The following is a 25,042-nucleotide window of genomic DNA, read 5'->3' on the forward strand; positions in this document are numbered from 1 at the left end:
TCACAAAGGGAAATATATGCTCTGCTTTTAGGCAAATTATGGTGAAGGTAGAGGTCTTTGTTCTGCATCTATTGTTTCTCAATTGCCTTCAGCTCAAAATAATCCTTGTGCTGAAATGGGGTATTTTGGGTGGAAAATTCTTATAATCTTCATATTATTTAATAACCTTCACACAACACACTATAAATTGGGCACTACTGTAATCTCCATTTCATATTTGTGTAAACTGAGGTCTAAGGAGATAAGATATTTAACATGATTACACAGCTAGTAAGTGGTAGAACTGGGAATCAAAGCCAGACCTAGCACCCTCAGCCATCACTCTCCCTGAAGCTCTCTGTGGACACAGCTGTAGTGGAGATCCTGAAACAGCCAGGATTACAAAAATGGTCTAGTTCTAATTGTTAGATGAGGGAGAAAACTGTTTGCTGAGGAGTTGGGCCCTGGACTCTGTTTAGTTATTATTTAAAGGGATTGATCAAATAATGCCAGATGACAGACTCTTACTACAGGAAGAAGGGAGGCGTGTTCTGAAATTCTGAATTAAGCCTCTGAAATCACCCTTTACCATGGTTCCTCAGTGACCAGTCATTCTTTTCTCCTTGGTTTGTTCCCACTGGAGGTCAGGGACTATGTCTTCAGCACTTGGAAGAGTCCTGATGCATTTAGGTGGCTCCCTGTCTGTGGAATGAGAAAAATCTGACACATTGGTGCTCCTCTCTGTAAAACAGGCAAGAAGAATCCTACACAACTGTGAAAAAAACAATTAGGGCCATTAAAATCCTTCAGAGTGGAGTAATCTCACTTTATTAGGTAATCAGTGTGTGCAAAATGAGTAAATAGAAACTAGTAACAGAATCCTGCCATTCACAGGTTTTCTTTTGGTTTTGGCTATTTTTGTAACTGTATTAATCTCAGTTCCCAAAGCCTAACTTCAACTCATCAAACTCAATTCTCCAACAATTGGCCCTGTTATTTTGTCTGCAAATTTATCACAAGTTTTGATTTCTTGGCTTGTCTTTTGCTGCTAAGTGACCTCCAGAATTCACTGACAGGTCCAGTGGTTTCCTCTTGCGGAATGGAATTCTGGAACCATTCTGCGTTGATGAACCACTTGTGGAACCATGCCTGGTCAAATAGGTTCAGTCCCTGCCTATCCATACACCTAAGTATAGGCCAAAGTAGCCTGGGGATAGAGCAAACATGAAGGTAAATTCAGACTAATTGATATAGAGATTCTAATACTGGGGTGCAGAAACACACAGGCAATTGATCTACTATTTCTACACAAAAACTTCTTTCCTCCAGATAAACTCTTAGCTCCTTTATATGGGAGGAAGTCTGGCGCAATGGTTAAGAATGCTGTTCCGGAGACAGCCTGCCTGGCCATTGGATGGCTGCAGCCATCTTGCTACTAGGAGGAGAGCAGAGGTAAGAGAGTGAGAAACCAGGTGCTGAAGATGCTGTAAAGGGATCAAAATATGCCACCCCAAAATATGCCACTTTGCCACAAGGATTATTTTGAGTTGAAGGAAAACAAGAATCAACAGATGCAGAAAGAAGCCATCTTGGAGCTTCCCTTATCTAACTAAACAGAAACTTCTAAGAAATGAGGCCTGCCGTGAATCTCCGCTCCTGGGTAAGTTTTATGGCCATGAAGAAGATGGGGAGTTGGCTCTGAGACGGACCTGCACAAACAAAGCTTCCTCCGTTAGTTTTCCCCATGTATTTACTCTCCCAGTTTGCTGCCCTTGGAGGTCTAAAACCTCTTCCTTTGTCTTGTCATTTGTCTACAAATTTATTGCCCTTTGTTAAGATGCTGTATAAGCCCCAAATTCTAACCACTACTTTAAGCACTCATCACTGAGTTTGTCCTATGTAAATGCATGCTGCACATGTTAATGAACTCTGCTTGTTTTTCTCTTGTTAATCTGTTTTTTTTTTTTTTTTGTCACTCTAATTTGTAGGGCTCCAGCTAGAGAACCTAGGAGGATAGAGGGAAAAACTTTCTTTTCCTTCCCTACAGTGCTAATAGAGAGCCCTGACCAACCTGAGCTCAAAGCCAGAGCTATCCCTAGATTTTCCAGACATGTAAGCCAGAATGTTTTTGTTTTGCCTAAACCATTTTAGGCAGGGTTTTTCAATCATTCACATTCTATTCTCCATCTACTGAAATTTTTCCCATTATCTAAGCCCATCTCAAATGTATCTCTCTGTGAAGCCTTCCTTATTCTCTGAGCTGTCCTTATGCCCGCTAGGCAGAATGGTGTCTGCTTGCCTCTCTCCCTCCTCCTGCCCCCATGTAGTACTCAACTGTCTCTTCTCTTAACCCTTACCAAGTATGCCTTGGGCCATGAAGTGCCTGGAAACTCTGGAGCTAGATTGCCTGCATTGCAATCCTGGATATAACACCTACTGGCTGTGTCGTATTTTCCCTAATAGAATATAGGGGGCTCAAGGCAAAGATCTTTGGCTTGAGCCATTTCCCTTTAGGCTATCATCTTGTCAGCTCATCCCTTATGAAGACAGCCTATTTGTAGATCTACTCTTGAAGTCATGCGTTGTCCTTCTGCCCTCCTTCTCATCAGACGACTCATATTCTGTAGGCCTTCCTAGTACGGTCATGTATTTATTAAGTGGCATAAATGAGACCACAACCCAGGCTATTGTCTAAAAGTCTTTAATCCTTTCTGTTCTCTATTTATATGCATTTTGACTCTGTTAAATTATATTGTTTTTATTTTCCCATTAGCTCAAGGACATCTTAGTAGAACATCTGGATTTAATATTCTTTCCACAAACTCTTCAGAGCCTGTTTACTTGAATGAGGTTTTTTTGTCAACATTTAACCCTTCAGACAGCCGCTCGAGAAAGCAAAGGCAAAACAGTACAGATATGGAACTGATATTTTTTAGTAGCCAAGGAATAGAACTTAGATTGTTTTTCTGCAGAATGAATCATTTGCAGTCAAGGTAGACCATTGGAGCAAACTTTATCTGTTTTTAAGCCCTAGCTCTTCCCAGAATCTAGAAAGGATTCAGTCACTGAGATTGTATCTTATGTCATAACTCTGATCGGGCATCAGCAGAATGGAGGAGATTTAGGAGCTCCAGGTTCCCAAAATATTTGCAGGGCCAGCAGAACATGGGAGGAAATGATGTATGTCACTTCTAGACCTAACCTGTAGAAACCTCCTTCACAATCCCCCTTGGGCTCTATTTTCCCCTAATCTGCCAGCCAAATACCGATGAGCTAGTGGAAGATTCAGAACACCTAGGAGATGAGGAAATCACAAGATGGAAGAACCTGGGTCCTGACTGTGTAGAGTAAATCACTCCCAGTTAACTCTCATTGGACTATGACATGGGTGCAGAAAAACTCTCCTTTTATTGTCTTAAGCCATTGTGAGAGTTCAGTCTTATTTGTTTCAGCAGTTAAGACTACCATGAATAGCACATCCTAAAAAATACAGGAGAGAGAGGAATATAAACATATCAGACCCCCTAATAATTACTGCTCTCAGAGACATGATGGTATTCATAAGCTCTTTTTGGTAACAGATTCTTAAAATTACAGACCTAAAGGGAGCATAACAGATCTTCATATATGTGATACTTAAAACAGGAATAAAACATACAAACATTTCAGGGGCCAGGCTTCATATATGGGGAAAAAGGGGCACAATAATTTGCAATCACAGTATAAGTTGGTCACAGGGATGGTAGTATAGCACAGAGAATACAATTAATGATTCTGTAACATCTTTCCACATTGATAGCTAGTGACCACACTAGAAGGGGTGAGGATTTAATGATATGGGAAACTGTTGAACCACTGTGTTGTATAATTGAAACCAACAAAAGTTTGTATATCAATGATACTTTAATAAATTTAAAAAAAAAAGAAAAAAGAAAAAAAGAAAGAAAACCTTAAAGACTTCACCAAAAAACTATTAGAACTAATAACAGGATTCAAGATACAAAATTAATACACAGAAATGTGTTATATCCTATACACTAACAATGAATGTGCATAAAGAGAAATCAAGAAAACAATTTCATTTACAATTGCATCAAAAAGAATAAAATACCTAAGAATAAACCTAACCAAGGAGGTGAAAGACCTGTACTCTGAAAACTATAAGATGCTGACAAAATTGAAGAAGACACAAATCAATGGGAATCTATTGCATGCTTGTAGGAAGAATTAATATTGCCAAAATGGCCATCCTACCCAAAGCAATTTACAGACTGAATGCAATCCCTATCAAAATACCAATGACATTTTGCGATGAACTAGAGCAAATAATTATAAAATTTATATGGAACCACAAAATACCCTGAATAAAAGCAATCTTGAGAAAGAAGAAAAAGCTGGGGGACATCTTGCTTCCTTTCTTCAAGCAATACTACAAAGCTACAATAATAAAAACAGTATGGTACTGGCACAAGAACAGACATGCTGATTAATGGAACAGAATAGAGAGTCCAGAAATAAACCCATGCATATATGGTCAATTAACATATGACAAAGGAGGCAAGAATATAAAATGGGGAAAAGACAGTCTCTTCAATAACTGGTATTGGGAAACTGGGCAGCTACATGCAAGAGAATGAAACTAGATTACTCCCTAACACCATACACAAAAGTAAACATGAAAAGTATTAAAGACCTAAATATAAGATATGAAACTATAATATTCTTAGAAGAGAACATGGCAAAAATCTCTTGAACATAAGCATGAGTAATTTTTTTTCTGGACATATCTCCCCAGGCAAGGGAAACAAAGCAAAAATAAGCAAATGGGCATACATCAAACTAAACAGCTTCTGTACAGCAAGGGAAACCATCACAAAACAAAAAGGCAACCTAGAGTATGGGAGAGCATATTCATAAATGTTGTATCTGATAAAGGGTTAACACCTAAAATATATAAACAATTCATATAACTAACACCAAACAAAAACAAAAACAACCCAATCAAAAAATGGGCAGAGGACATAGACATTTTTCTAAAAAAGACAGATGCCAACAGGCTCATGAAAAAATGCTCCATATCACTAATCATTAGGGAAATGCAAATTGAAACCACAATGAGATATCACCTAGCACCATTCAAAATTACAACTATCTGAAAGACAAGAAATAACAAGTTTTGGCGAAGTGTGGAGAAAAGCAAACCCTCCTGCATTGTTCTTGGGAATGTAAATTGGTACAGCCACTATGGTAAGCAATATGGAGCTTCCTCAAAAAACTAAAAATAGAAATACCATGTGACCCAGTAATTCCACTTCTAGGAATTTACCCAAAAACAAAATCTCTGATTTGAAAAGATATATGTACCCTTATGTTTATTGTGCATTATTTACAATAGCCAAGATATGGAAGCCACCAAGTATCCGTCAATAGACAAATAGAAAAGAAGATGTGTTACAAATACACAATGGAATATTATTCAGCCATAAAAAAAGACATCCTGCCATTTGCTACAACATGGCTGGATCTAGAGGGGATTATGCTGATTGAAATAAACCAGATAGAGAAAGACAAATAGCATATGATTTCACTTATACGTGGAATCTAAAAATAAAACAAAAAAATGAACAAAATACGAGTAGACTCATAGACACAGAGAAGTGACTGGTGGTTACCATGGTGGAGGTGTTGGGGTGGGTGTGTGAAACAGGTGAAGAGGATAAAGAGGCACAAAATCTCAATCATAATATAAATTAATCACAGGTATAAAAGTATAGCATAAAGAATATAATCAGTGTTCTGTAACATCCTTCTATGTTGAAAGAAAGTAACTATACTTGTTGGGGTAAGCATTTAATAATGTATGTAACTGTAGAATCACTATGTTGTATTCTTGAAGCCAATATAATATTGTATATCAACTATACCTCAATTTAAAAAATATATCAAAAAACCATTCATTGGCTAATAGTAATTGTCTACAGGTAATTTGTCTATCAAAGCCAGTTATGTGGAAGACTTCACCTAGATGTCCATAGATGGCTCATTCTAGCTCTGTCAAGAAGTACTTTAGTATGTAATATTTTCTTACCTGTTTTCCTTTGGGGATATCATTTGAAGGGAAACCTTCCAGTCCAAGATATTACTGTTTTTGGATCTTAGTACTTTATTCTTTTGACACCTGAAAGTTTTTATTCCCAAGAGTCCAAATTATTAACTTGACACACAATTATTGACAGTGTTACTACATAATTTGTGGGGCCCTTGGCAAAATGAGTATGTGTGGCTCTACTCAAAAAGCAGGGAAAAAGCACTGTTAAAGGGACTTTCTTTTGTGGTTTCTCTCTTGATACATCATGGTGTTTTAAATTTAATGTTTATTTAATTATGTTAATTTAATTTAATTTGATGTGATTAATTTAACTTTTGTTATTTAATGTTATGCTCCCTCGGGCATGGGGATGCTCCGGGGAAATGCAGATCCTCACAGGTGCCTGGCGTTCCACTCCATAACTTGCTGTGCAGCACCGTGCCCCGCTGGGGACAAGTTAGTCCTCCAAGCCACTGTTCTCCAAGGCCACACCAGGATGCACTTGGCACCTGGGTCAGGTGTGGGTGAGAAGCTTGGCACTGCAGAACCAACCACTGAATGTGCTGTGGAGCTGCCAGTCAGGGGCATGACAGCTGCTGCTGCAGCCCTCCAGGGGATGCTGGGAGCATGTGCACCAGCCTCAACTCACCCGCTTCTACGCCCAGACCTCACCCTCAGTGAGGGTCTCCCCCACCTCCATCAGGTAACCTAGTTGCTCCCCAGGTGGGGAGTGGGCAACCAAGAACCCAGAGAGGCAGGAGGTGCAGAGGTGGCGGGGAGGTGAGGTGGTGGGAGGTAGAACCACGCGTGAGCCAAAGCTCCAAGCAAGTGCCCGGCCATGCTCCACTGTCCCATCAGACGTATCCATAAAACACAAATTCAAAGTAACAGTTATTAAAAATTTGAAGATAAGGGCTACAGAGCATTAACTGCAAGTGTGGAGCCCTTCTGAGTGGGCGGCCCTTTGCCACTGCCCTGATCCAAGACCCAAGAAGCCGACCTTGGTTATGGACCATCTGCTTACTACCTGCGAAGTGCCAGAGATACAGTGCTGCGATCAAAACAAACCAAGCCCCTATCCTGGTGGAGTTCACGTCCTAATAAAGTCCTTATTGAAATGCACGATAACAATGGGAGGGGACAAACTTCAGTGAACAGTTTAATTATAGAGAAGAGTTAGCAAATGATCAGCTTTTGAACTTACCTAAGGCTTTGAACTTTGCACAGCCCTAGGTTTGGACTCCGCCCTTCCACTTTTGCTAACAGTGTGACATCGGGCAATTTACTAATACTCTCTAAGCCTGTTTCCTCATGTATAAAATGGGAATGATAATACCCATTTTTATAGGCAAAGAGCTTAGAGGGGCACACGTTCATGTTCACTATTAGTATTATGTACTAGTAGTATTGATAGTACTAAATATCTGTTAGCTTTACCTTAGATGAGCAGAAATAAAATTCATGGTATAGGAAAAACGTTGCTGGGAGAAAGAAGGGGAGAGTATGCAGGTGGAGGAAGCATTTATTTCATTGTAGCAAACTGACCCAGCTCTAGGTTATTGTAACTTATTTAATGTCAGCTTCATTTAATACCTTTTCTCTTCTTTTCCTCAGGGAATTGAGTGAATGCTTTGGTGCTGTGTGAAAAGGGATCCAAGAGCATAGCTTCCTTTTATTTGCATTAAAGAAAACTTACGTTTTAAAGTTAAGTGAAGCACAGTTTATTTCTGATTTCTATTGGCAGTGAAATGATCATGTGCAATGGACTTCTCACTAAACCACAGGTCATTGAATTTGGGGTTTATGTTTACTTCCACCAGTGGCCTGTTAAGTGCATTCTCTTTAAGCTCTGGAGAATTGTAGTAACACTTGTCCCATATCCTACTGAAGTATTTTGAAGATTGGGTCAAATTCTTAAAATACTAGCCATTTAATGAAAGGTGTTTGCTTGAAGGGGAGAAAAAGCAATGTAGGAGCTCTCTTCCCTGATTTTAAAAAGAATCCAGTAATTGTTCGAAATGCAGTTGGATTTCTACACATCTTGGTTGTGACCTTCCAGAAAAGCATTCGTAAGTCTGTAATTTCCCAGGATGCTTTGCCAGAAATTAGTGCTGAAAAATCAGTTACGATGCGTAGACCCATTTGTCTAGATAGTAGTAGTTCAACACACACACACACACACTCACAAACACTTTCATTATTTGTGGAGCTCCAATTCAGAAGAGAAGGGAGTGTCCTCACCAGAGATGGAAAGGATTCCTTTTACAAGTTGTTCTACATATCCATCCCCATCTGGAAATACAATTATTCATGATAAAACACAAACTCCTTAGTTTTTTATCCCCCCTCTAAAAAACAGATTCTGTATTTTCTTTCAGTTGTTTAAAAATTTTATTTTAGATTTATTTTCATTACTTACCTTGCAATGCCCTCAAGTCCTGCCTAGTATACCATTAATATAAACTTCACCTAACTTAAATCTTCTCCAGTCTTTTCTCTCATTCTGTGTGTGTGTGTGTGTGTGTGCGCGCGCCTGTGATTTCAGCAGCCCATTCCTGGGAGCATGCGTGAAATCTCCACAAATCTGGTCAGGACTCACTCAGTACCATGTCTGAGGATTTCTTTTTCTTCCCTGGGTCTCCGCATTTCCACACTGTTGGAAACTCTGTGCCTGGCTGAAAGCTGAAGATGTCTAGGCTCTCCTGTGAAATAAATCCTCTCCATCTCCAGTTAGTATATTCCCTGAAAATCCATGCTAGGAAGAGATCACAGTGTCAAAAACTGGAAGAGCTGTGGGAAGAGGAGAGACAGAGAAGGGAGTCTGGGAATCCTGGACAGAAAGTGTTCGGCTCTTCATCTGGCCTGAGATACTTAATCACTGTACCTTCAGCCAGATCCTTCAGAGACCCCAAGAGAATTCCTGGTCTCTCAGGAAACAGATTACTCCATCTGAGTGAGATCTTTCTTGGAAAATAAATTGCACTGCACAGAGAGACTGAGAAAAAAGAAAGGTTTGGGCTCCCCTATGTCTATCTCGAATGATTTCTCCTCTCTCTGGACTACTTGAGCTTCTTCCTGCCTTGGGTTTGTTTTGTTTAAAATAAAACTCAAGCGACTACCCAGAATTCAGCCACATAGATTCTTTCCAATTTTGGATTCCTTTAGAAATTTAATAGGTAGAAATTGTCAGGCACCATAATGGAATTTTCCTATTTCTGCAAGGGAGAGTGAGGATGTGACTCAGTATCTCCTAATTTAAATGACACTCAGTTATAAACAAGGTTTATGAAATCCACCATTATCTGTAATAAAGGTTCAGAGTGCCCAGAAGTGAGCTGGACAAATTCTGTTGTATCTGTTTATGACCGATTACAATATTTATGGCCTGCCTTTCATATTTGACAAATATATCTATAAATGTGTCTGTGTGTGTGTGTGTGTGTGTGTGTGTGTGTGTGTGTGTGTAGAGGAACACTTAGATGCCCTGTACTATCACTAACACTTCTGCCCTTATTTGAAGGCCTTTATGGAACTCCTACTACAGAGGAAGGGGAGATGTGGGAAGAGAGGCTGACATGTATTTTGGGGCCTGCTGGGTGCTGGGTAACCACCTTCAGCATAAAGCAAGGAGGCTGAGATTGTGTGAGAAATAGTGAGTAAAGTGCTTAGCAAATATCAGTAATGACTGTTCTTATTATAATAGTATATTTCATTATTATATAAGGTCTTATGATATAACATCTTAGTTAATTTTCTCAAAACCCCTATAAAGTTGGTATCATTATTCCTATATTTTACTCCTGAGGAAGCTAAAGGAGGTTAGGTAATTTGCACATTTGCTTAGCTGCTAAGAGATTGAGTGAGGGATGCAAATTCATGTCTTTTTGATTCTAAATTTGTTCTCTTTTTACTATGCTGCAAAACAAATTTTTTTTGAGCCGATTCATGACATGGAAACATTTTCTGTTTCTTATTGTCTATGACATTGCTTCCTGGGTCTGAACTTGGTCCCAGCAGCTGTGTTGAGCAGAGAGACTGGCATCGCAGGGTGAGTGTGTCAGGCAGCATGTGAGAACACTTGCGCAGCCAGGTTTGATTGTTGCTGCCATTACACACCTGGCCCCAGCTCCTTACCTGGGAGAGATCCTGGTACGGGCACCACCACCCCGCCCTGACTAATGCCTGCTCATTGTCTGAGGCTTGGTTTGAACAGCATGTTCCTAGGAAGGCCCTTGTACCCAATCTTCTGTTTTTTTAGTCATTCATTTAGCAAATGTTTAATGGGGGCCAACTATGTGTCAGGTGCTCTTCTAGAAGCAGGAGCACACTGCTAAAAACTCCCTGCCCGTGTGGGGCTTTGATTCTTGTTCAGGTAAGTTTCCTCACAGCATCCTGAAATTCTCATTTATAACATTGTATGCTTGTGCTTGTTTATACATAAAAAATAATGCCATCCTGCCCCACTAAATACAAAAAGACACAGACTTCCTGAGCTTTTCTCTGCTAGCCCAGAAGTCTGCAGTTAGTAGGCACTCTGTACAGATTTGTTGAATGACTGACTAGCAGTGGAGCACATCAATGCATCTTTCTTCTCAGGAGCCGAGTAATGGGCATTCTCAGCACCAACCCCCAGGAGCTCCTCGGGTGCTGTGAGCTCAGGCATACAGCCTGGGAGCAAGATACCAAAGGTCCACAGTCTGAAAGAGGAGGACTTGAAGTTGTGACCTACTTCTTGTAAATGATCCCTCCCCCTGCCAAAGCAGACACAGAGGAATTCTCTTAGTGCTAATGCAAGTGTAGAATGGTACAGCCATTCTGGTGAGCATTCTTGCAGAATTTAGTCAAATTAAGTACACACATGTCCAGCGTTCCAACAGCGTAACTTCTGGGTATAGATCCCAGGTCCATAAGAAGATGTGAATGACAATGTTAATTGCAATAGTATTTGTGACTGTCCATCCCTGGAAAGCAGATGGTTAAAATGTTGTGGAGGCATATGAGTGGGCATTATGCAGCAGTTAGAAACAACAAATTAGATAAACATACAATGGTATGGAATCTAGCAAGATATAGCCACACTAATATTTCATGGGAAAGGTAGGAAACATTCTAATAAGATGTTTAATATAACCATTTATGTAAGTTAAAATTCCATAAACACAAGGCATTACATGTTTTGCAAAACCAAATGCAAATAAAATATCCACACTAAACACATTGAAATGCCACCTATGTATGGTAAAGGAGCATGGAGGGGTGGTGGGGATAAATGAAAAATAATTTATGTAATAATGCCATCTATTACACAAATCAATTTATAACTAAAATAAAGGAAAGGCCTGGCATGGACTATTGATATCACTAAAGAGACAGTTCCCAAACAAAGAAACATTGTTTACTAGAACATCTGCCCTTTTGGTGGCACCACTTGCCAGACGTGTCTGTTTATTGTGTCCATTCCTGATGCCACCTGTAGGTCACATGGCTTACAAAGGTACTCTGAAGTATCTTAAATTTGTTTCTTCTTCTGTAATGGTCCCCCTTGCTCAGATTCCCCCATCGCGGGTGGTTGAGGACTCCGGAGTTCCCAGTGTCTGCTTTTGTTTTGGAGAACAGGAGAATTTAGCAAAACAAGAATTTGCAGTTGGCTCAGCTGGTTCTGATGCAGGAAACCACTGTGGATTAGCCATTTCTGTTTTGCTGAGAACGTGGAAGCCTAGCCTGCTCAGTCATTCAGATGCGACACCTGGGCAGGGTCTCGTCTTCTAGTCATGCAGAAATGTTGGCGTGACTCTGGCTTCTAGTTTGGAGCTGGTGCTATGTTGGTGCAGCCGTGGTCTTTAGCTGGATCCGGAGTTTTCTGAACACAGGCAGGTGTCCAATGCTCCTCAGTGCACCCCAGCACTGTGGTCCCCTATAATTGTTGCTCTGGCCTTGTCATTGCTCCTGAATCGCTGTTCCAGGGCTTCAGTTCTCCAGGCAACAGAGAGACCCCAGCACATGGTGTGGCACTGGGCCCTTGTTGTTTTTCAACAGGCAGCTGTACTCTCACATGGGGGTTGATAGTAGCCAGACTGTCTGATGTAAAAGCCATTGTGTTCAAACAGCCTGCAGAACACCTAGAATATTTTTAGATGCTATAATCCCAGATCTAGGCTATCACAGGATAGCCTAGAAAAGCCTAGAGAACAGTGGGGGCTGGAGAGAATGGAGTATGCACTGTACTGAACTAGCCCAGCTCGTGACAGAGACAGAGCCTTATTACAAGGGCGCTGGGAGGGCCATAGATTCCCTAGAGGCCTCAGATCTTAATTTTGGATATTTTGACTTTTGATTTTATCTCCACAGGAGTACAGCGAGGCTTAGAGATACTCTGAGAGTTGGAAGAGGAAGAACTTCATGATACCACAGTAATCTCATGGCTTATTATGCAACAACATGCTGCACTGCACCACACTGCAGATAAAGATGTTTATATGTTGCTAAGTAGAAACTCTGTTACAGAGAACTATACAGAATGCTTTTATTGATGATACAAGTATGAATTTTTTAAATGTAAAGTTATAATGGACTACAAAATTTGTAACCCTCTTTCGTCGTTTTCCTAAGAGCCTCAAAAAAAATGGAAATGACCTGAATATCTCAACCTCTGAGAAGCCTGTGGTAGAGGACTAATTATCAGATGCTGTGAATAAATAAGTAGTATTTAAATTAAATAGAGGGTTAAAACTAAGGAAGAGGACACCCAGATATCACTGGCCAGTTCTTGGAGGAATTTTATGTAAATTTTTTTCTCATTAAGAAAATAATACTCATTACTGAAAATTCATAAAGTGCAGAGAAATACAAAGATTACAGGTAAGCTGACACTACACAGAAATAATTGCAAAAATTGTGCTGCTTAGATATTTTCTGTGTGCATGCTTATGTACACACATGCCCCCACCTTAGAATCAGAGGACACAGCAGTTTTTCTACTTAGCAACATATAAACATCTTACCTTCCTGTGTCTATATAGATACATAACATTTTAGTTAACAGCTTCATAGGAGTTTTCATCATGTAGATATGCTATAATTAGTTAACCAAATTGATATTGATATATAGCACTGACAAATTGATATAGATGAATAATTGATAAAAATATACTAGGTCATTTCAAATTGTCAGTACCATAAACTGTCCAGTAATTAACATCCTGTTTCTTCATCCTAACACATTTATCCAACCATTTACTTAGGGTAACTTTCTAGGGATGGGACTTCTAAGTCAAAGACTTTTTGAAAAGGCTTTTATACATGTTGCTAAATTTTCCTCCAGGAAGGTTGTGCCAATTTACACTCCCGCCAAAAGTATGCATGCACCCATTTCCCTGAACTCTCACCAGTGCTAGATACTGTCAGTCTTCTTGATCATTCTCATTCTGACATCTGGCTCTTCTTTTGAAGCCTGGGCTCCATTACCAGTAGCATGACCTCCTTTAAGGTTAAGCAGACATAGCACTTTATTGTTTAAAGGTCTACTTTCCCGAGAGACCAAATCAGCTTTCTCCGTAAGCCAGTGAATGTTTATCCTGGTCTTCAAGGCTGAACTAAACTTTCCTTTAAATGTGTGCCTGGATGTCTGCGTTTTACTGGCAAGGGTAGATTGAGCTTATTTCAAAACTGAGTAAAATTAATGACCAAGCAAAGGATCATCTGTGGTTGGGGCTAACCTAAACTGGAAAATCATTGTCAGGACACCATTCAGTTGTATGCAGGTCACCATCCCTCTGATTTATTTTAGAATTCAGGCTAAACAAAGTTGTTTATGGTCTTCTTAAAAATCTTTTCTTCAGTCTTAGTATTTGTTTTAGGCATTTAAAAGATTTGTTAATAATGACACATCTCACTTAGATCTAACAATATCAACATTTTGTATACTTCATTAGATTTTTTTAACCAAAGTGGTAGTAATTAATAATAGAAATTAAGAGATTTAATCTCCTCATAATAATTCAACCTTATAATTTATGAGGTTTTTTTTTCCATTTCTGAATATTCTTAACATACTTCCATAAACACACACACACACAAAAAAAAAAAACACCTAACTTCTTTTGCTTCAGGAGTCATTGTCTTCTCAAGAATTAATTTTCTGTGCCTCATAAAAGAAAAAAAGATGGTGTAAAGTAGAGCTCCTAGCTTTGTCTGCCAGTTCCCAAGATGGAGAAGCCATTTGTTAGCTTGAAGTGGCCCTTGCATCAGTCAAGGGCGAAGTCCAGCAAGGGACTCCACATTGGTCCTCAGTGATCCAAGTGCCTCTTCTCAGCCTGATTTTTGCAAATAAGTTGCAAGTGATAAACTGCAAGTGTGACTTTGCCCATTGTATTGTTCTTCTGGAATAAGTTTGACAGATGGCTTCTAGGGACTGTGACTGAGGATTAAAAAGGAAAGAAGGGCCAGTTGCAGGCGATGGGGGAAGGAGGATAAATATGTGAATTGGTAGCAAATGCTGCTGATTATTTCCTGCACACAAGACACAGGATTTCAAACTGGGGTGGCACAGGCTAAGAGTGCAAACTTTCAAATTAGGCAAAAATGAGTCCAAATCCCAGCTCTGTTATGTTCCCACTGTATGTTCTTGGCCACATTTTTTTTTCTTCTCTAAGCTGTAATAATAGTATTTATTTTTGGATAGTTTCAAGGATTAAACAAGGGAAAGTATATAAAGTTCTTAGGATAGTATTTGGTGCATAAACTACTCAATAATAGAGTTGCCATTACTAATCACTGAGACTTGGAGAATCATCTTTCCCATCTTAGACAAAACTCAATATATTATACTTCAGGGAAGTTAGACAAATTACAGCCCACGTGTCAAATACGGCCCACTGGCTGACTTTGCAAGACCTGGAAAGGCCAGCTAAGAATGATTTATACATTTATGAATGATTGAAAGAAGATCAAAAAGAAGAATATTTTGTGACATATAAAAATGTTATGAAATTCAAATTCCTGTGTTCATAAATAAAATCCTGTTGAAACACGGCCAAACCCAATGTTCACATATTGTCTTTGGTGGTTTGTATGCTACAAATGCAGAGTTGAAGAGTAGCACAGTGACCAAATGGCCTGCAAAGGTGAAAATAGTGACTATCTGGCCCTTTATAGAAAGTTTGCTGACCCCTGCTTTAGAAAATTGTTGAGCGTGGAGCATGTGAGTACTTCCATCCTTGCCCAGGATCAAGGAGATTGCTGTCTCTGTCCCCTTCCACACACTTAGTCTTGTTTTTGCTAAAGGAACTATTTGGTCAAAGCTGTTCCCTGCAACCCAGATGGATCATCCTTGGCAATGGTGTGCTAGTAAATGCTGAACAGCCAACTTTACAGAAGGCAAAGAAGCCCTGATCTGTATCCTTAGCTGATTTCCATGATTTGAATACTCACAGCATGCCTGATTTCGAGCTACCACCATGTCATCAACTGGTTTGCAAAATTCTTAAGACTTTAATCACTGGTTCTTATGAGCCATGCCGGCATCAGCACATCATCGCCCTTGACCTCCACTGAGAGCCTCACTACTCCTCTGCAGCCTGGAGCTCAGGTGCCACGTCTTGACTGCACAGGGGACCATGATCAGTTGTTGAGCCACCAAGGAGGGGGCTTAACTTAGGTGACTGTGAGGGGTTTATCTCAGAATACACATTATTCAGAAATACTGATCACCTACGAGAGATTTAGCATAGAGGAAAGCTGACATGTGTGTAGCAAGACACATGCCATGAGCAAAGTCAATGAGAAATACAGTAAGGGATTTGATCCATTCTGTTTTTCATTGGAGGAAGGATCTCACGGATGCCATAAACCCTACCGATTCATCTGTTTTACCCTTGCCTCCCTGAGGATGGCCCTTTTCTAGCATGGCTGAAGAGGTTGAGGACATCTCAGGAGAGAGCTTCCAGCCAAGAAGAATAGCAAGTACAAAGGTCCTGGGGTGGTTGCCTCGTCATTCACTTCCTCCTGTTATTCATGAGGGACTCGACCCTTCAACTCTGCTTTTACTTTTGGAAAGATTGAGTTGATTGTTTACACATCGGTTAGACTATGAGCTCCTAGAGGCTAGAACTCTATTATTTGCCTTTGCATCCCCAGGGCCTAGTACAATGCTAGTCACATAGTACGTATGTAATAAATAGGACACATCATACAACAGCTGATTACTCTAACTCCCTCTCCATGCATCCTCCCTGGGTTCTTTCCAGCAGTTTGTTCAGGGTTTCTGAGAATCTTATCTCCATGAAGCAGGCACTACCACAATGTCTCACTAAGTCCCTTCCTCCTTACTGAGGCAGCCCACACCTTCCTCTTTCCAAAATGGGGCTGAGTTTTCCTCTTTACACATCCAAGGCACAAATCTGAAAGTCAAGACAGAACAGAGCTTTAGAAATTGTGAGGCTCTACCATGATTTTCTACTTTCAGACCAAGTCAGAGGATGAGTGGGGGAAAGAGGCAACTGTAGAACCTGTTGAGCCAGTGTGTGAAAATTAAAGAAAATCAACTTTGATTTTCTTCTGCCTGAAGAGTTTCATTGAGTATTCATCTTCTTCAAATCAACTGCCAACCAGTGTCACCCTCATCCCTCCCTCTTGCCCCATCAATCCCTCACTTTTTTTGTGCTCCATGACTTGGTATAAAGACAGGCAGTTTTGAATCTGGTATGGAGTCCCTTCCAGGCTATTCTAATGTGATCAGGACTGTGCAGGGTCAGCTACATAACAAGAACTGAAACAGGCAGGAAACTCATAAGATGTTATTTTTTGCATCCCTTGCTTTACTGATTATAGCCATGCTCCAGGAACATACTTGGACTGAAGCTTAAGCATGATGCATAAAAGTGTGCACAGTGTTCTGAGCACAGGACAATCTAGTTAGACCACCAGGCATGCTAACAAGGAAGGACAGTTTCCATTCTAGGTTTCCATTCCTTCTCAGTTTGAATGGAAAGCAAATTTCTCAATTGCCTGTGGTTTGTGTGCTAGGTTATTTTGCTTGTAAAATGAGAAGGCTTTGCTGGGTTAGGGAGGTAAGCCCTTCCTGAAAACAGACGGACTAAACCAAATGAAAGATTTCTTTCATTGAGCGAATTTCTAATTGTTGGGTTCTTCAGAAACCCTTGAATAAAGACCCAGAGCCAGGAAAGGCTTTTCTTCTTCTTCACCTTTCCTAATTTTGTGTGTGTGTGTGTGCAGTTTTAACATCGGCCTGTAGAAGAAGGGATAGAAAATGACTATAGACCCATCCAAGAGTTATGACATTCACCATGGTTCAAGGTAAATACTACATTTCATCAATTCTAAGGCATACAATTTTTTGCACATTTTAATTTGTCTAATATCAGAATGAGCCTCACAATGTATAATATACCACAGTTTAATTGGTAGTGATTTCTAAGTTTCTTAGTGATTCTGAATTAATGGTGTCTGGAACAATCAATGGTGTTTTGGTTCAGTGACCTGATACTTTATCTGTGCCTGTAGACCTAAGGGCAGAGTACACCTGTCAAAGTCTCCAAAGGTCATAGAGTCAAGGTATTGGCCCATTAAAGGCCATCTGTGTCATCTCCAGTATTACTGGCCAATGGTCTGCCGTGTCTCTATATGTTATACAGCTCACAGATAGAGTTCTTGCCTCAACCAGGTAATTTTCTAAGCACTTCATACATCTAGCCTCCCAGCTTCGAGAAGTAGGTATTGTTATCCTGTTTCCATCAGGGTCCAGGCAGGAGACAGAATTATATTCAAACAGAGAACATGGAATAGGAAGAACAACAGTTAAGCAGGCACAAAATTGGTGACTAGTAACTAAAAGGGTACAAAGAGAACTCCAAGGTGTCCAGGAGGCAGCAGCTATGGAAGCAGCTACCACACCCAGGGCTGTGGGAGCAGGGGGAAGAGGCTGGAGTCACTAAAACTTAGGAGTGTGATGGAGAGGAGCTCCAGATCCGCACCTCAGGCCTCTGCTGGCGCTGGGGTCTGCGAGGGGGGTCCAGGGAAGCTGGCTCTGCAGGTGTTGGGAAAACTACAAGCTGGGTTTGGCTGCTCCTGCTGTGCTGAAGGAGCTTTGGGGGCAAAGCTGCTCTCAGGAACAGGAAGCATGGGGATGAGCAAATCCCTTTTCCTCCTCAGCCAAACTGTGGGCTGCAAGGCTGCAGCCCAGCATCACAGCAGACAGCGTGGAAGGGAGGTTTGGAGACAAGAGAAAAATAGCTACCTTCTGACCCAGCCTTATTTTTACATATGAAGAAACTGAGCTACAAACGTGTTAAAAACAGTGAATTCATTACCCTAAATCACACAGATCTTAAGATACCAAGCCAGTAGCTGAAGCCAGGTCCCCCTGACCACCATACTCTGTATGCTTAATGACCACAGACTCCCTCCTATCTATTGCCTTCGTATGTGTGTTTTTGTTTTGCTTTTTTCGTTTATTCAGCCAACAGCTATTTCCTGAGTGTCTATTTTATGTCAGGCACTGTGCTCAGCTCTGGAGAAAACAGCAGCAAACAAAACAGCCCGCATACTTGTCCTCAGGGGCTGACCACAGGCACTGTTTCTATGGAGAGGATTTTGCTGCCCTGAGGCTGGTGCTCTCTCTTCCTCTCTCTGACTTTCTCTCTTGTCCGTGTGTTTAGTCTGCAGGTGTGTATGTTCCTTTCTTTTTACATTGTTTAATGTCTGCCCTTCCCTGCCTTGCTGTCTTGACTTCCTTTTTCCCTTCCTGATATTGCTCTGTGTATTCATGGCCAAAGTGCAGACCCAGGTGTAGGCTCTGTTTTATGTTTCCCCTTTACACAAGTTTTGCAAGTGCTGTTCTAAACTTTAAGTGAATGAGTGAAACAGCTTATAGTCCTTTATCTTAAAACACAGACACAGAAATCAATTCAGTGGGCTTTTGCTGATTGGCCTTTCATTTTCTTATGTGGCTAGTTTCTCCAAGGGAATCAGTCACTGAGAGGCTAAAGCAACAGATCAAAGGAAGCACTGTAACTGTTTTCACAAGTAGGACTTCCAACACACAGTCAGGACAGCCAACTCCTTCCTATTTAAAGAGTGACCATGTGTGTGTAATGGTTAAGCCTGGGGAACCAGACTACCCTGAGTTTGAACCCAGGTCTTCCATTTCCCAAGTGTGTAGCAATTTGTTACTCAACCTTTCTATGCCTGGATTTCCTCTTCTGCAAAATGAGGGCAGTAATATCTCATGGGGTTTGGGGAGAGGATTGAGTGGATTAATGTACAATGGCATTTAGAAGAGTACCATGCATGTTATGGGTGTAATTAGCTATCATTACTATTTATTACACAAATCATATCATGGAACAATGGCCCTTACTTCCACCATCCACCATCCTCTTATTCTGTTTCTCTACACCCTAGATTACAGCTCTCCAGTGCTCTTGAGTTATGAACCTCCCTTTCTGTGGTTCTGCTCACAAAAGTATTGAGGAAACACATAGGGTCTGAAAACTACTGAGTTGGACAGCTCATCCTGATTGTATATGACAGAAAATCAACTCAGCTTAACCAAGAAGGGTTACGTACCTGGGACGTCTGGGGCTAGAACTGGTAGCCACAACTTGATTCAGGGCTTCACATGAGATCATCAGGGGTCTCACCCCTGTGAGCCTCTCACCTTGACTTCCACTGGCTTCATCCTCCTTCTGAAGGCAAGCATTCTCCCGGTGGTGACAAGGATGTCCTCACACTCAAGAGCATTTATCTGCTGAGAATCGACATGTATCTCAAGCAGAGGCCTCTCCCAGAAAAACCCTGCCCTCCTGGGTTAACTCTCTATCCCTGGGGCTTGAGGCAGCCATGGTGCCTTCTGCTTATCTGGAATGTTAACTCCAGTGTCCTGGCCCAGATAGTAAATGTCCCCTTTACCATTTTTCAGGCAGGTTTGGGTGTCATCATACATACAGGGCTCTTGGTGCCTGGCTTTGATAACCCAGCATCCCCAGAACTGGCCTGTGTGTTAGGCCCTCCCCATGACCCATCCACACAACAGTGATACCATACCTGCCCAGTGACCCCTGCATTTTGAGGAAGGCTCCATGAGGCAGCAATGGGCAGGGAAGAAGTGGTGGGCATTAGGGCATTTTGTCAGCTCAAATTTTAGCATCAGCAAAAATTTGCTGCCATCTCATTTCTGCCCATTTCTTCCCTCTTCTCATATCTCCTGTCAGCCATTCTGCCTTTTTTTATGAACTCCTTTCCAGTTAAGTAGATGCTGGACCTCTGGTAAACAATTTTCCAAAGATCTATTTTAATCTCTGAACCTCTTTAGTCATTGAGTGAAGCAATATGAAAAATCATGTTAAATGTCCTACATTTCTAAAACTGTATGGAAACTTGTGATGTGCTTAAGTGGTATCAATGGTTCACTTTTAAAAGTAGTTACTAGAGGGTACAGGTTAGAACAGCAGTGTCTAGTCACCCACTGGTTAGTTCTCAGGAACAGTGCCGTGAAGTCAATGAGCAGGCCACAACATTGCCAACCGTGAAGGGCTCTCTGGGCTTTGGGGGGCCTCCCCCATGAGGCAAGTGATGAATTCCCTGGTCAGCTCTTAGGGCCTGAGCCCCCAGTCCAGCAGTTCCCTCTCGGCCACCCAGGCTCTGTCTGGCAAAGGCCAGAGGTGGATTCACTGGGAAGGATGAGGCTGGATTCCTCAGAGTGGGGCCACACACTGAGAAACTGGATGGAACCCAGGGAGCGTGGCCACCCCCCAGTTTCCCTGGAGGGGCTCTGAGAGCTGGGGGAAGCAGTGACCCAGCTTGCAGGAGGGCCTGGGCTGGGGATGGCAGAGCCTCATCCTTCAGAGGTGGAGCCGGGGACACCAGGGGCAGGGATTCCCATATAAGGCTCCTGGCCAGAGGAATCAGGAACTGGGTGGCCAGAACAGCTGTTTCTGAGCTCTGGAAAGTTAGGCATGGCCCAGGCCTTGCTGGTGTGCCATGCTAGGAAGGCAGCAGGGGCTTCCGCAAGACGGTCTGGGCAGCCGTCTGGATGAACGACCCCGTGGCCACGTGCCTGTGCTTCTGGGTCCATCACCCCAGTGGCACCGGGCGTTTCTTTCCTGTGAAGGCGCAGACGGACACAGACTGCTTGTACCCAGAATGTCACCTGTCAGGAAGTTGGGAGGCAGGAGGCTACCGCTGCAGGAAAAGGACTGGCAGGTAGAAAGTGTGTTTGCTGAGCCTCCTCTGCCATGCTGGCCGCTGCCTGTTTGCACGCTGAGTGTGTGCAGCAGGAGGGGAAAGAGAGTGCCTGTCTCTTCCCGTCACTCCTCCGGAGATGCCAGGGGTGCCTGGGGCAAGCAATGTTCTATTTTTCACAAAACTTACTCGAGGGCCACAAAAGTAATTCATATTTGGTGGGATCTCTTTGGGAGGAAGAAATACAGAATGTTTTAATTCATCTGCTTTCACATTAAAAGCAGAGGCCGTGAGAGTGTTCAGTAAAAACAGTTAATATGAAATACATATAGGCAGTTTCCTATCTATTAAACTTTGGGCAGGGAAGATATGTCCTGGAAAGAAAATAATTGAATGTCCCATACATTTTTCTTTTAACTTTTAAATGCATTATATATTTCTCTGCCTGCTGACCCAGAGTACAGAGACCCTGAGTACAATCTGCTCAGTTTGTGGTGAATCAGCACTGTTCTCACAGACATCTACTACAGGCAGTATCTTCAGACTCATACTCCCCCCACTTTCTGCCCCTCATCTCTGTTAGGCTTCCACCGATGCTAGAATGTTCTTGTCTAGAAGCAGACTCCATTGCATCCTTTTCGGTTCCAATTTCTTGTTCCTGCTATAGGCAGGAAACTGGATGAGCTTAGAATTCTAAATACATGGGTGAGCAGGATGGCCACTGATGTCCCCAGACACTGCTACATGCACACAGACACACATAAGCACACATGGACAGGTTTTTCTTTCTTTTTCTTTGAGAAATTTAAATTAATTCATTAAATATTTATGGATCTCTTTCTGTATGCCAGCCACTAGGTCAGTCACTGGAAGTCAAAGGAAATAAGTCTCAGTATCTTTCCTTGAGACATATATAGTTCACGGGGGAGACAGACACCCGTGAGTGCCCCTGACAAGATAAGCAAATGTTTTAAGTAAGTGCCAAGCAAATGCTAGAGGACTGCCCAGGAGGGGCTGTAGCCAGATCTGGGTGTCTGGGGAGGGCCTCATGGAGGAGTCCTCCTCGGACTGAATCTTAAATGGTTGTATTTATAGGACCTAGAGGCCCTCCTCACCTTCCCTCCCCTACCACAGCAATTTTATTTAAAATTTTGTAATGGGGTTTTCTCATTTTCACCCCTAAATTAGTTGAAGGCTATAGGCCTTAAATTAAAAGCAAGAGATAGCACTTTTAATGTAACTTGACTGTTTCAATTTAGGCATAAATGCCTTGTTTGAAAATTAAGCGTGTAATTGGCACTTAACGAGGCAGAATGTAGTCATAGGCTTTACGGAGAACAGTTGATAATGAGGAGGCCAGGGTGCTCGTAGGAAAGGACCCCACCAAATCCCTAAACATGGCATCGTGAAACGCCAGCTCTGTTTTCCTCCAGCCTCATTGCTCCCATTCTGTCTTGATGCAGTGATCCATTTAATATGCATGCAATAACTATTTTTTACAGAAAATAAAAATGAAATCAATATAGTCATACCATACCCTCCCTTTTAAATCACTAAAAGAGTAATTGGTATTACTAATAATGAAAGAAATGTTCACCCCAAGAGCAAGGGTATTTTCCTTCATAATTATAATGACTATGATTAAGTTCAGAAAAGTTAATGTTGATTTAATATGATTATCTGAAACACACTGTGTGTTTGATTTGGCTGTGGCCCCCGTCCATCTTTAGAGTGCCCTTTTCCTGCCCGTCCAGCACACCGCGTTGCATAGAGCTGTCACGTCCCTCTAGCCTCCTCTGATCTGGAATACTCCTTCAGCTTTTCTCTTTCATGACATTATTATTTTTGAAGAGTGTATTTCAGTTGTTTTGAAGGATATCCCTCAGCATGGCATGCTGTCTTTTGATTAGATTCAAGTTATCACTTTTTGTAGGAATGGATTTTATGTATTTTTCTGAAGGTGGAAATCAGTATCATTTGTCCTCATGTAGCACCATGGGCTCTGGAGCCCCGTGAAACTTGGTTTGAAAGCCTGTCCCGATCACGTCCTGGTGCTGTCGGCTTGGGCAGGTTACTTACCGCAGCCCAGCATCTTTACCCGCATCTGTGAAAAGGATATAATGAGACTTGTCTCTAACGGCTGCAGTGAAAATTAGAGATTTAATGAATTTAAAGAACTTAAAACAATTCCTGACCCCTAAAAGGAGCCTCATCATTTTTATTTTAAATATCAAATGACTATGAAATAGACTAATATTGCAAAAATTTAGTGGTTTTAAAGAGTGCTAAAGTAGGCAATGGTAGCATTTTGGGGTTGTGGGGTCTACATCCCAAGTGTGCTTTGGGATGTATAATCTCTGAATTTTGAATTTATGTTAAGGAACATAAACCATACATATATTTTGTCTAGTGCACTCTCTTTATATAGGAGACTAGTCATGAAGTCACCAGATCATTCTTTCCTGGGAATCCCTTGTATTTCTTACCAGAGAGATCTCTGGGACTCTTCCCAAAACATAATTTCAAATTGATTTGCACAAGGCCTTACATGAAGATGTTAATAGATTCTGGGTAGGCAGAGACTGGCTTGATGAGGAGGCCTTGTTATTTGAAAGGAATGAAGGTAATTGGGAATATTTTAATGCATCCCTTGAAGGTATGATGCAACTTTGCTTTTTATTGATGATGTATGAGGCCTTGGTGGGATCTTTTAAAATAATAAATATATATAGTTATAAAGAACAAAAGCTGTTTGTAAGAAAAATATCATTCACCAACCATTTTAATTGAAGATGCCTATGCCCTGCGTGCCAGCAATTTCACTTCTAAAAGACATATAAGAAATTAGAAGTAAGCCAAATGTTTATCAATGAAAGAATGGACAAGTAAATTGAGATTTAGCCAACAAATAAATCCCATAAAGCACTTAAAATGTTGACTAAAAATGTTTTGCAAAAAACACTCAAAGATTGATTGCATTTATGTAAATTCTAGAAACACATCATCAATACTATATATACAATTGTTCACACCCATTTTATTGGAACACATAAGTAGAGCAAGAGAATTAAAAATAATTGAGAAGGAGACACAACAACTTTAGAAGAACAGTAATCTCTGGAAAAAGAGTCAGGGGACTAGAATTAGAGAGAGGTTTAAAAGGCCCTACCACTCTATCTGTAGTCTTTATTTCTTATAAACAAAAAGAACTGAAGTAAATAGGCCAACATGTTTAACAATCACTGAATCTAGGTGGTGTGAATAAAGATATTTTCTATATTCATTCTTTTCTGTTCAAAATGTTTCATAATAAAATAGAAAACTCAAAAGAAAGGGGAAAAAACCCTTTCTCTTCAAATATGAGATTGTTCTCCTTCCAGTCCCAGGACCTGGACCCTGTCCATGTATTCCACTCAGTGAAGCTACTGCTGTAAAGTGGGGAGCATGGTTATTTATGTGTCTGGCTTTGAGGACGGTTTCCTTATGGTACATCATTTCTTCTCATTACATTTTTGGATGTAAACCCTTCAAAAGCAGGGAGCAGAACTGTTTTGCACAGAGTAGATGCACACCTTCAGAGCAGGTCTCCTTTTTGTCCCAGAACTAGCAGTATCCTAGCAGTATCTTGCCTACGGTTGCCTGCATGAGTCCAAGCCTGCTTTCCTTGAGTCCTAACTACTGTCTGCTCATGCTGAGCACTGCCTTCACGGAGCTCACACACTAGGATGGAGACCGACATGGGCGCTTAACTGAACTGGACCAGAGAATGACCTAGAG

Source organism: Manis javanica, chromosome 10 (genome assembly GCF_040802235.1).
Source record: "Manis javanica isolate MJ-LG chromosome 10, MJ_LKY, whole genome shotgun sequence".
Classification (NCBI taxonomy): domain Eukaryota; kingdom Metazoa; phylum Chordata; class Mammalia; order Pholidota; family Manidae; genus Manis; species Manis javanica.